The sequence below is a fragment of the Leopardus geoffroyi genome, chromosome A2 (genome assembly GCF_018350155.1).
Source record: "Leopardus geoffroyi isolate Oge1 chromosome A2, O.geoffroyi_Oge1_pat1.0, whole genome shotgun sequence".
Lineage (NCBI taxonomy): Eukaryota > Metazoa > Chordata > Mammalia > Carnivora > Felidae > Leopardus > Leopardus geoffroyi.
In genome coordinates this window covers 58,146,189-58,159,558 of record NC_059331.1, presented here as the reverse complement: position 1 = coordinate 58,159,558, position 13,370 = coordinate 58,146,189, and the positions used below count along the sequence as shown (strand labels likewise).

At 42.5% G+C, this 13,370-nt stretch overlaps 1 protein-coding gene and 1 long non-coding RNA gene across 8 annotated transcripts in view; one reads left to right on the top strand and one right to left on the bottom strand.

The window, feature by feature from the left end:
• Nucleotides 1-13,370, top strand: part of KBTBD12 (kelch repeat and BTB domain containing 12) — a 76,099-nt gene that overhangs the window by 33,311 nt on the left and 29,418 nt on the right. The window lies entirely within an intron of this gene.
• Nucleotides 5,210-8,280, bottom strand: LOC123606090. Its single transcript, XR_006716093.1, has 2 exons — nt 7,146-8,280; nt 5,210-6,920 (listed from the first exon to the last, which is right to left on the bottom strand). It is a non-coding gene; the product is annotated as an uncharacterized LOC123606090 (long non-coding RNA).

Here is a 13,370-nt window from a genome sequence, read left to right as displayed (position 1 = left end):
AGCAGGGCTACTGACTTTGGTCCTGTCATTCAACTAAGACTGCTTCAGTAGCCGTGGTCAGTGGTCAACAGAAGCCCTTAGGGAAGTACCTGGTTCTGTCTGTGCCTTGAGTCAGCTGAGGGTTTTCCAACGAGTTATGTATTGGATGCTGCTGGCCTTGCAACTCTCTGCCTTCAAGGTTAGGGCTTTCAGGTTTCAGTAGTTCTTTATCTCGTGCCAAAAATCATAAGCGAGAGACTCTCCACAGGGGCTGACTTAGGAAATCTGGTTTACCACTATGTAAGCATATAAGTTCTGTGATGTTTTTCCATAACTGGAAGAATGAGATAAATCATAAACTCGTATGCTCTAGCCAAGATCATGACATCTCGTATGTAAGTCCTGAATGAATAGGACCTATAGCACTTCTCACAAAATCCAAGCTGAGAAATAGAATGATTGAATTTTTTCTTTTCTTTTCTTTTTTTTAAGAGAGAGAAAGAGAGAGGGACTGAGTAGGAGAAGGGCAGAGGGAGGGAAGGGGGGAGAGAGAGAGAGCGAGAGCAAGAGAGAGAGAGAGAGAGAGAGAGAGAGAGAATCTTAAGCAGATTTCATGCTCAGTGTGGAGCCTGACATGTGACTTTATCCCATGACCCTAGGATTATGACCTGAGCTGACATTAAGAGTCAGATGCTTAACCAACTGAGCCACCCAGGTGCCCCCAGAATGGTTGAATATTTGAAGTTAAAGTTCTAACTGGGTCTTTTAAGAAATTCTCACTCTTTAGAGACTGAAGCAAGTGAGATCTCTATTTCTTTCCATTACCTGTGATTTAGTCACTACACTGTTGATGTGTAAGCCAGATGGTGAGCCAGAGAAAGGAAAGGAGCTGAAAATCAAATTAGCTACTTTTGCCCTCTGACTTAATAACTTTTATACGTGGTTTGCCAAGGCAGTAGCTAAATTATGGCTTGGGTAAAATGTGGATTTTTATTATCTATGCTTTCTTTCTTCTGACTTAGTATGAGAATTTAAGAATTGGCTTTATAGTGGGACCTATTGGGTTTGGATAAGAATATAATGTGGTTTTTGTTACCTTTGTCGTATTTAAATTTTGTTTACTGCCATCTGAGCCTGATATAGTAATATTTGCAATATGTACAAAAGTTAAAATTATAAACCCATTATCAGATACATGGTTTGCTAATATTTTCTCCCATTCCACAGGATGCCTTTTTACTGTTATTATCTTTGTTGTACAGAAACTTTTAGTTTGATGTAGTCCCATTTGTTTGTTTTTGTTTTTGTTGCCTGTGCTTTTGGTATCATACCCATGAAATCGCTGTAAAACCAGTGTCACAAAGCTTTTCTCCTAAGTATCCTTCCAGGAATTTTGCAGTTGGACATCTTATATTTACGTCTTTAATTTATTTTGAGTTGGCTTTTGTGTATGGTGTAAGATAAGGGTTTAATTTCAATTTCTTGCATGTGGATAAGTGTTGGCAAGGATGTGAAGTAATTGGAACGCTGGAATGCTGTTATTAAGAAGGCAAGTGTGTGGCCACTATGGAAAATATTAAAGGAAAGTTTTTTCCTCAAAAAATTAAAAATAGAAATATCTGGGGTGCCTGGGTGGCTCAGTTGGTTGGGTGTCTGACTTGGGCTCAGTTCCCGAGTCTGAGCCCCGTGTCAGGCTCTGTACTGACAGCTCAGAGCCTGGAACCTGCTTCGGATTCCGGGTCTCCCCCTCTCTCTGCCCCTCCCCACTCACATTCTGACTCTCTCTCTCAAAAATAAATAAATATTTTTTAAAAATTTTTTAATAGAAAGACTATATGATCCATCAATCCCACATCTGAGTATTTATCCAAATATTTGAAATTAGAATATCAAAAAGATACTAGCACTCTAATATTCATTGAAGCACTATTCACCATAGCCAAGATATGGAAACAACCTAAGTATTCATTGAGAGATGAACAGATAAAATGTAGCATGTACATACAATGGAATACTATTCAGCCTTAAAAAAAGAAGGAAATTCTGTAATATGCAAAAACATGAATGAACCTTGAGGATATTATGCTAAGGGAAATAAGCCAGTCACAGAAAGATTTCACTTTTCTGAGGTCAGTAAAATAGTAAAATTCACAGAATCAGAGAGTGGAATGGTGTTGCCAGGGACTGGGGGAGGTGGAAATGGAGGTTATTAATCAGTGGGCATAAATTTTCAGTTAAGCAAGATGAATATGGTAGCAAGAGAGCTACTGTACAACATCGTATCGAGAGTCAATAATACTGTATTGTACATTTAAAAATGCGTTAAAAGGATAGATCTCATGTTAAGTGTTCTTACCAAAATAAAATTTTCTTAAATTAATATTACAAAACATGCCATTGAGCTAAGAAAGATGTAAAGGGATGGGAAGCACACATAGTAAGGAAAGAAGATATGGTCTAGAAATTCAAAATTAGTACAGTGAGGGAAGTGGGGAGAAGGAGATAGCAAGTAGCAAGGCCTGGGTTAATGGGGAAGAATCATCAAGAGACTTATGAATGAAAACAGTTCTTAGGAACTAGATGAATGAAAATGAGCAAGATCTGGCCTTTCAGAATTGAAGGGAGAAACAAGCAGGGAAGGTAAGCCTTTCTAAATAACAGGTAAAATTCAACTGAGTAACATTGGTATCAGAGAGACTAATAATTTCCAATGGAGAGATATTGCATTTTCTTATCATACCGTAATTTGATTCAACAAATACTTTTTGGGCATATAATATGTCAGACCCTGGCCTGGGTGCTGAGGATCTAGAAATGAAAGACAAACTTTATGCCCAGAAGGAACTCGTGGACCAGAATAAGATACAGTCAGGTCAGTCGTGCATACGGTTAAGTGCACACCTATGGAGACATTTGGAGGGTCGACTCGGTCACCCTACAGGTGCGACTTAGTCAGATGAAGGAAAAGGGGAAGGAGGCTTGGCACCAGGGTCAGTAGAAGTCAAAGCATGGTAGAGAAAGATTAGGTTGAGTTGCTTTAATACATTCATTTCATGAGTGCATATTAATTTTGTCTGTTTCTGAATTAAATGTCAATTATTTATCACCATTAAAGGATGAGACCAGCACTCAGTATCTTGGAGTCAAAAAAGCTGAGTATATTGATTTCTTAGATGCAGGAATGGTTAACTGGTGAGAGATACTCCCAGTGAACACAGCTAACTGATAACTCAGGATCGCGGGCAGGAGCTTATTTTGGTTTAGTGTTGTTACAAAGGTTGCTGTCACCTTTAGAAGGATGGATTGTGTCCATTACAGAGGCAGGAGTGGGTGGAGTCCGTCCTAGCAGAGGGGTCAGTTGAGTGAGTCGGCCTCAGATTGGCTTCCTTTCAGAGTCTGAGGCTCCAGCTGACTGACTGGTTCCAGAGACACGTTCACAGAAGCAAGTTGTCATTGATTGATTAACCAGGTTGAAAACCACTTCCGATATTGATTTGTTACCCTGGCTCTAGAACAGCCAGTCTTTTCCTAGGAGTGTGGAAGTTTGATATATTCTCCCCCTCCCCTTCTAGTCTTCTCAGCCCAAGCACAAGGAGAGACCATCAGGGTTGGTCCGGACAATCTCCATTATCGTTGATCCTTCTTGAAGAGAAGGTTTTACTTGTGGGTCAGATTTTAATTTACTTGTCGATCAGCACGAATTTGTCCTGTTTTTGTCTTCAAATCATTTGTCAAAACATGTGTTAAGACAGTGGCTGTGTAGATTTAAGACTCTGAATAAACACGTCAAGCTATGCGATATACAAGTGTAACAAGGTATTACAAGAAGAGAGTGGAAGGCACTCTCATGGCACAATTTAGACTTTTCCAGGTCTGACCATCAAAACAAGGCCCAGCAACTCCCTGAGTCTTCCTTAACAGTTCTTAACAGAAATTGTTCTACCTCCCCTGCGATGTTAATCTAGGTACAAAATGAAGTGTCAGCAATGGCACAGACTCTTTTTGGTTAGCAATGGAAAAATCAAGGATTATGCTAATTCATAGCTCTTTGGGCAAAGGAAGTTTAACTGGTTTGTTTACTATTTTCTATATTGACCAAATCGAGGGAGAAATTTCCAAGGATCACTTGAGTTGAGCAGCACCTGGGGATGGGATTGTTACCCTCAGAAATCTGTCCCACCAATGTGGGAAGGGTTTCTATCCCTTCAGACTCTTTACAAGAAGACATAACCCCCAGAGGGTACTGGAGAGTTGTACACCTGGTCTAACTAAAAGACTGATAAAACAGTTGTCCTGGTGCTGGATCAGCATCAAAGAGCCTGGTTCCTACACAGAAAAAAGACGCTGAGTGCTGCAATAGAGACATGATCAGTGCTACTGGGGCTGGAGGTAGATTTGTCTTAAGGGCTCATGATAAACAATCGCTATCACATCCTGTTAAATCACAAAACTCAACCAAGTAAATCTGACGGTCTAACTGGCTTCATTAACCCATTCATGAATTGGGCAGCCCCCACCTAGCACGTGGAGAGGCGCCAGAGGAGTGGGACTAAACAGAAGGTTGTTACAGCCCAGTGTGGGGACAAGAAAGTTATCAGCAAAAGAAAAGGATTATTTTATGTGAGGCAGCTTTCTGGAGCAGGGGAGAAGCAAAGTGCCCTATCATGCAGATGACCTCATCTTTCCTTGGGGGCCTTGAAAGGACTCCGGTGCAGACTCACTGGCAGGGACTGAAAAATTCTTGACTGACCAGCTAAGACTATATTTCTGGGGGAGGTTGAAACTGCAATTAGATTACGTATAGAGCACTGATGTGAGAACTTGGTCTAAATGACACCATTTTGGGCCTTGTGCTTTTTGTGGGTTGTTTGTTTTAAACAATCTCAAGAAAATTGTTATCCCTCTCTCTCAATGTGAGGACATTTTTTTCTTCATTTTTTTTATTGTGTCACTATTGGTAACATCAGTTTGACATATCTGTATACCATACTTAAAATTCACTGCAAAAGCAATAGTCTGGGAGAGGCAAATTAAAAAGTTAGGATGGCCACCAGCCCTTAGTAAACCAGTAAAGAGGGGAAAATATGGCCAAAGGGATAAAGAAGTACACAAAGAAGGGCCTGACAGTGGTTTTACTAAAGTCTTGTCCTGATGGTCTGAGTCTAAGTGATGCAGTTGAGTGGTGGTGGGGGTCCGGAGCTGACGGCCGAGAAAGAATTCTTGAGACGTCTTTGGTGCAACAAGGTGATTTTATTAAAAGCACAGGGACAGGACCCATGGGCAGAAAGCTGCTCTGAGGTTATGATGGGTGACTGATTATAAACCTTCAGTTTGGGAGGGGGTTAGGGACAGCGAGAGTCTCTAAGGAATTTTGGAAGCAAGGTTTCCAGGACCTTGAGGGGCTAGCTGTTGTTAGGAAAAGGTCATTTATTACTGTTTAGTAAAAGTTCAGTCATGAGACCTTCAGATGTATGTTGGGGGCCATAAGCTTGGAGGATGATTGCCAACATATATGGGGAAGCGGGTAGAGATAAAGGAAATTTCCAAAGGAATATTTATATGTTAAAGTAGACTTAAAGGATGCGGGGGGGGGGGGGGGGGGGGGGAGGAGGTGTCGACATAATGTTAAGCTAAGGTTGCCTTTTGGCCTGAGCAAAGTGTCACCATCGTCGAGGCAGCCGAGCTCCTAGAGGGAGGTCACTCTGCCTGTTTCAAGGACTTGTCAATGGGCTGCAGGCAGTAAGGGAATTTTTCATTTGCCTTTGTTTCCCACATCCTAAGGATGCTCCAAGGAGTAAATGCTTCTGGGGGTTGTCTGGAGAATTTCCCTTTAAGATCCCCAGTGGCTGGGTGTCCGGTCCTCCTGCTCTTTCTCTTTGAGAACGTTCAGCCCATCTTAGAGATCTTCTAAATCAGCAATTTTTTAATTCCAATTTATTTTTCTGAGACTCCTGTTTCCACTCTGAGTCCGTTTACAAAGAGAGAGGACAAGGCTTACTTTACCCTAAATTGTTTGGAAGTTTCCTAAAATTTTTTTCCAACTCTCCTACTAATTCGCCTTTATTGTGTGGACAATTTTGCTATTACTTATCCGGCACTATTTAGGTAATTACGTGGACAAAGCCCCTATCCACAAAAAGTTTATTACCTTACTTGTGGAGTAAAATATACCTTTAAATAAGTAGATAATCCCCCTTGTCAGTCTATGCTCTGAGTGGCCAAAACTGTTTCCCAGGCATTGGAAAAGGAAAGCGTCTACAAAGTTACATTTGCCAAATAACTGGTGCCGGCACCTTTAAGTGCCAACATCTGATAACATTTTTAACTAGACAGAAAATGTTTTAGGTTGTCACACTTTTCTCTGCCTCCTGAAGAAATTTCCTTGAAGGAAAGTAATTTGTGTTGAAGAATCACTAAATGCTGGTGCTTTGCATGTGTTGTCCGAGTTCTCACAATGTCCTACAAAGGTAACATCTCTGCTTATTTTTATCGTACAAGTAGTGCGGTTAAATCTAGAGTTCAAACCCAAATCTGCCCCATGTCAAGGTTAAAATAACTTGTACAGGTAATCATGAGGAACATCAAAAAGTGTACCACTCTGTACGTGAGTGCCGTACAAATCGGCTGTGAATTAGGTAGGACCGTCCGCCCCCCGAACTAGAAGGCCAGCAGGTGCTATGTTGTAATGGTCCTTCCTTTCCTTCCCACTGCTCCGGTGCCTCTTCTTCCCCTCTCCTTGCCTTCCCCAAGTTGTGCCTGAAGATTGCTCGGGCAGACGATTGTGCGTTCACACAGATTGTGCGGCTGTGGACCTTTAACAATGTCTCCAGTTTTCTTCAGAATAGAATTCAAGGTCTCCGTCACAGCACTGCCATTCACTTCTCTTTACTTTGTTCAGCGTTGGTATTTGTGTTCTGGGCTGTGACTTGAAATCTAGCTTCCTGTTAAATGAGGGGTTAGTGTGTCAGGTTAACTGGAGCCCTAGGGGCCTGAAAGTCCCAATAAGCATCTAACCACTCTGGGGAGAGATTTAGGCCAGGGGCGGGGCCGGGGGGGGGGGCGGCATCTGGCTCATTTGATTAATGGCCCTTGCCTTTACTTTTTTATACTTTTACAAATCTGAGTTAATGCCATCTGTACAAAGATTTCCCAGGTTTCTTCTTTACCTCAAATAAGCCGTTTAAAGGAAAGGTCCTTCTGCAGACAAATCCTATTTCTGCAACTTATTAATGCCATGCCATTTTGAGCAAGTTGCTTAACTGTTAGTCCATTTTCTTCATAAAATAAGGATAATAATAATACACCGTCATCTCATGCAGTCGTGAAGCTCGAGAGTATTATGTCAGATGAGGAATACTGTGCCTGGCACATATATAAGTGCACAAGAAGTAAGAGTTGTAATGATAATTATTATTATTACTCGTAATAAGTGACAATTACACTTTGGTCCCCAAAATGCTCAGCCCAGTCCTCCTAACCTCAGTAGCCTGAGCTGTCCCAGCTCCTCGGCTGACAGGTCTCTGTGCCGTGGCCGCAGGGCCCAGCTGGGGAGCCATCTGGGTGCTGGGATCGCTCTGCCCTGACGCATTGGGGTCAGAGGTCTGTTTCTGTCCACTTTTCTCATTCCCTCCCATTGTAAATACACACCAAACACACACTGCGTGTCCATCCAGCCTGCTTTTCTGTGTGGAGCAGGGACACATTTTCATGTGAGGGGCTCTTGGAGAATCCTGTCCAGAATGTATTCTTTCCATTTACACTACTGCACGTTGTGGCTGAGGCTGACCCCAAGGTCTGATAGGCGTTGTCAAGATTTCAGAATATTGGCTTCAGTTAACATTTGTGCTAAATTTTTGCATAAGTGTCTTGCCACAGGTAATGACTTGAATTTAGACGAAAATGGCTCCTGGAATGATGGCAAACTAGCCAAGAGGCATATTAGTCAGACACTGGATAGTTTTTCCTGGAAATCTATAAATTGCATTCTTAAAATAAAAATACAGGAAAAGATACGGCCAGATTGTTTGCTTAAGTGACTCCACTGTCCACTCAGTTACATGTGTATTTGATCAGTTTTGCACACTGTCTTTGGCTCTTCTGTTGAATAACTTCCTGGAGAGCTTCAAATAATTGAAAGAGTCTATGTAAGCCTTATGAGTAAATGACACCCTGTTGAAAGCCCAGGTATTTAAAACTGGCTGATTTTCATTTTGGATTTTTTTCTGAGGGCTTCTCTGGAGCGTAACCATTTTTGTGCAGGAAGGAGCGGGCCGTGGGCTTGATGGCAGAACCATTTGAAACCCTCTGGGAAGAGAGCAGAGGGTGCTGTTTAAAGCCTTGCATTTTAAAATGCTGTTTAAAGCCATGCATTTTAAAATGCTTTATTTTTCAAGAACAATCTTTTGTCATTTGTACTATGAATGCTCATTATAAGAGATAGTTAAGCTACTTTAATCCAAAATACATCCTAATCTGCCAGAAAATGTTCTTTAAACAGGCAGCCTTAAAATTTTAGGTGAACCTATCCCATCACTGTGAGAAAATGTTAACTCCTTGTTTTCAAGGTTTAAACTCATATTTTTATGAGTAATAAAGGAGGAGATGAATTAAATGCAGGCTCCTATTAGTAAAGTTTTGAGAAAGATGGAATCTTCCAGGCTCCACCTCATTAATCCCTGGTTATGAGCTCTTGTTGGGTGTCTGCATGACCAAAAAAAAAAAAAAAAAAAAAAAAAAAAAAAAGATTTTAAATATGGTACCAGGAGTTGTCTTTGAAAAAGAGTTTTTGTGAAATAAACTAGCAAGCATTTTAGCTCTCCTGCTCTTAGTTAGGCTTTTGAATAAATTATGCTTGATTCTGAAATGGCAGTGGATACTCACAAATATGGGATTCTGGCAAGTGTTTTTAAAAAGTCAGAAGTTGCTTCAGCTTGATGGGTCAGGAAACTCAAATATAGAAGGTGAGCACCCGCGTCTATTTGTGGAAAGGCTTAGACCTTTCCCAACCTGACCCCAGCCTGCCTGTGAAGCCTCATCCCCTCCAGCCTCTCCCCTCCCAGCCCCACAAAACTTAAACCCCAGCCACAGCAACAGTCATTTCCTGTCCACACCTCCATTGTGTACCTGTGGCTACTCTCCTCCCTCTGCTTCTACTGCCTCCTCCTTTGTTTCCCTACCTCCTACACATCCTTCAACACCTGGCAAGAAATGCCCTTCCCCTTGGTGGCTGTGTGGCCACTAGGTCCGGGTTCCCCACAGCATGCTGCTCTGCGGCTGTCATTGCCATCATCACGCTATACTCAGACGGACTAGGGGAAGAGACCTTGGCTCATTCGTGTCCACATCTCTTCCAAGAGCCAGCCCAGGGCCTGGCTTCTGTGACAGCGGCTTGATATACACTAGTTTACCGAGCTGACTTCCCTCATCTCTGTAGCCCGCCGTTTTCTCCCATCATATGAAAAGCCACAAAAACAATCAGTTCCGGGTATCGTGGAGAATTTTTTAAAGTAGGACTCTTGGGGCACCTGGATGGCTCAGTCGGTTGAGCGTCCAACTTGGGCTCAGGTCATGATCTCACAGCTCGTGAGTTCGAGCCCCACGTCCGGCTCGGTGCTGACAGCTCAGGGCCTGGAGCCTGCTTCAGATTCTGTGTCTCCTTCTCTCTCTGCCCCTCCCCCGCTCATGCTCTGTCTCTCTCTCTCTCTCTGTGTCAAAAATAAGTAAACATTAAAAAAAAATTTAAAGTAGCACTCTTCATTTTCCTGTCTGGGGAGCCAGCTAACAAGAAGTCTTCCCACACAGCTGATGTCCCAAACCACCGGGTATCACTTTCTCCAGGAGACCACTCTGTACCTCACTGGCTCGCTGAGGCAGCCATACTGTGCAGTCTCTCAGCTGGAGTGCCAGCGAGGGTGACACGGGAAGTCACACAGAAGGTTCCAGTCACTAGAGTAAATGCACTTCAGAGATCACGCTAGAGGTGAATGCTTTTATCAGATGGAAGCACTAAGTTTTATTATGGTAAGATTTTGCCTTTATCTTTCTTCAGATACAATTTGAAGCAACTTTTTAAAAGAGAGAAGTGTTCCTCAAATTACCTCAGTTATTCGTCAAAATGGCAGGTCCCTGGCCCTCACCCTTGGCAGGTTCTGAGCTAGTAGGTCTGAAGTGGGACTTAGGAATCTGAATTGCAGGAAGCATCCAGGCAGTTCTGGAATGACTCGTCGTAGAACTACCCTTTGAGAAATACAAATATGGTGAGGACAGAGAAGAGGTAGTATCATGTGGGTCAGAGTATCATATGCCCAGAATATTTACTGAGCATGCATCACACAGGCCAGGCTCTGAGGCGGCTCTTGGAAGAGCTGCAGAGAAGAATGGAACCACATCCCTTCCCCCGGGACAGCACTGTCTAGTCAGGTGTTCTCGGAGCATGTCAAGGTTATTTGGTCAAAGCATCCTGGCCGTCATAAGTTATCAAGCAGGCTGTCAGTGTGTTCTGATCTAATTCCAGAGTGTTCTGGACTGGGACATTTCTGAAGTCCAAGTGGCTCCCAAATTACAACTTAGCTATAGTAATTTTTATCACTGATATCCTGAAAGTTCACAGAAAGTTGGCAGTCCCGCATTTCTTTGTGACAGTTAGTTAGAAATTATATTTTATGTATATATTTCATTTATACGTTTATAATATATATTTTATTTATATATACTTATTTATTCAATCCATGTATAATTATAATGCTATGTGACTTGTGATTTCATATTTGCCTTTGGTTTCCCAGTAGACTGTGTCTTTTTTTTTCTTTAATTTTTTTTTTACATTTACTTATTTTTGAGAGACAGAGAGAGACAGAGCACAAGCAGGGGAGGGGCAGAGAGAGAAGGAGACACAGAATCCGAAGCAGGCTCCAGGCTCCAAGCTGACAGCACAGAGCCCGACGCGGGGCTCGAACTCCCAAACTATGAGATCATAACCTGAGCCGAAGTCGGACGCTCAACCGACTGAGCCACCCAGGCGCCCCCCCCCGCAGCCCCCAGTAGACTGTGTCTTAAGGACAAAAAAAAAAGGTTCTTAAACATATTATTCTCAGATACCTAGTATAAATACAAAGTGGATATCCAGAATATACTTATAGATTGCTTAAAATTAACTATAAATTTAAAGCACTTTTTTACTCTGAAGTCAAAATTGGAAGCTTCTCCAATGTGAAAGCCCCTGATGAGCAGTGATGATAATGTTCTTGAAAGTGAGTGAGAAATATCTCTGGAGACTGTTGTCTTGGTCCCTGATTTAGCATAGTGTTCCACAGCCAAAGGGCTGTGCACCTAGACGTTCTATGCTTTGCTTCTATGAAAAGAGGTAAATTGCTAAAAGCCACACCAACAGCAAAGATTTGTTCATGAAAGCAAATCTTGGGTCTGTTTTCACGCAGCCTAATGAATAGAGTCATCTCTGTATCTATGGCATATTATGACAACAAGTTGTATTGTTACTCCTGAGTCCTTGAGAAAATGTTTAATTACATTTGGTATCTTCAGTTCACTAAGGCAGAGAATAACATATGTTTTAAAACATAAAAGAGTAGAATGTGTTATCTTCAACGAGTTTATCCTGATTCATATATGCGATCATTTTTTTATCACTCCTATTCTCTACAAGTTCTTGGGTAAATATGGAAATGAGCACAAATTATGGTTTTCTGCAAATCATTTTATTTACACATGAGATAAACATGCCACACCCTTATTATGGCCTTTTTTCTTCAATAGTTACTCGACAAATATTGCCAAGATCCTCTAGGAAAAAAAGCATTATTCTTAGCACCTCAGAGAATATAGCAATACGCATACCTTGCCTTCAAGGATTTACATCCTGTGTGTTTACATTTTTCAGCCGGGGAATATATCTGATTCATAGTCCTCACCTCAGAGAAGTATTAGCAGAGTGTGGGCTCGTGTCCTGTCAGGTCAGGTCCAGCCCAGGTTAAGAGAAGCTAACTGATGTAGGCAGGCTGACCCGGGGGAAGAGCTGAGCCCAACAACAACAGACTCACACCCACAATTTCTCTCAATACCTGGGCGGACATTCCTGTATCCTTAAGAAGACGATTTTTATACACTGACAGGAAGTGAATTTTCAGCCCTCTGGACTCAGGGCTTGCCACATTCTGGGAAGCCAGTCATCGCTTTTTGTTTTGACAAAATGTGTAAGAAAAAAGATACCTGGGATGAGGGTGAGGAGCGGATCCATTTCTGCATTTAGTTAAATGTTTATTTCGTAACTATCTGTAAAAAGTGTTGAGGATACAGATGTGACCTAGACACTCTTCTGTCCTCAAGTGACTTACAACCTAATCTAATAGGGAAACATACATAAAGATAAATAAGAACAATATATGTTATATATAGAATCTGATTTCGGTTCAAAAGGACAGTGGAAGCCCAAAGAAAGGAATGGCCAATTTTATGTAGAGACATGAAAGATTTTTTTTTTTAAGATTTTTTTATTCTTAAGTAATCTCTACACCCACCATGGGGCTCGAACTCACAACCCCGACATCAAGAGTTGTGTGCTCTACCAACTGAGCCAGCCAGACGCCCCTAGACACGAAAGATTTATTGATGGTGACTATTGAGCTGAGCCTTAAAAGAGAAGTAGGAGTTTTTGAAGTGGAGGAGGAGGACAAGGAGGGAGAGGAAGGAGGGGAGGAGGAGGAAGAGAGGCCGTTCTAGGCAGAGATCAGCCTAAGCAAAGGCCAAGAGCTACATAGCCTCACCTGTTTGGGGAGTTGCAAGCAGCCCAGCATGCCTGGAGCATGAGGTGATAGGAAGGCATAGCACCAGGCAGTGGCTGGGTCATCAAAGCTTGTGTACCTTACAGGGAAGGGATACATAGGAGACGTGTTGAGGAGGTACCACCAACGGAATTGGGTGATGGGTGAGATACAGAGGTTGCTGAATCAAGGAGGACAGTGGTGATATTCATCTGAGGCTGAGCCCTGTCACCCCTGACCTGGCATGACATCTCTAGGTCACCTGCTAAGCTTGCTCCTACCCACCGTTCCCAGGCTCTCCCTGGTTCTCCCCATAGGGACTCAGCCTTCAGACCTGTCAAGCCTGCAGAACAAGCTAGTGAAGAGGTGTGGGGAAGGAAGGAAGGAAGGAAGGAAGGAAGGAAGGAAGGAAGGAAGGAAAGAAAGAGGACCCCAGGGCTTGAAAGAACTGCTGGGGTCAGGCCACGTATTTGAATATGTCTCACATATTCAAATCCACTGATTCCCAGGACTGGGTCCAGTAAAGCCCAGGGATTATCAGAATCAGGTGGGACAGCAATTTTGTAATTGCAGCTTATCTGGCACCCGGGGGCTCAGTGCCAGAACTTACTATTC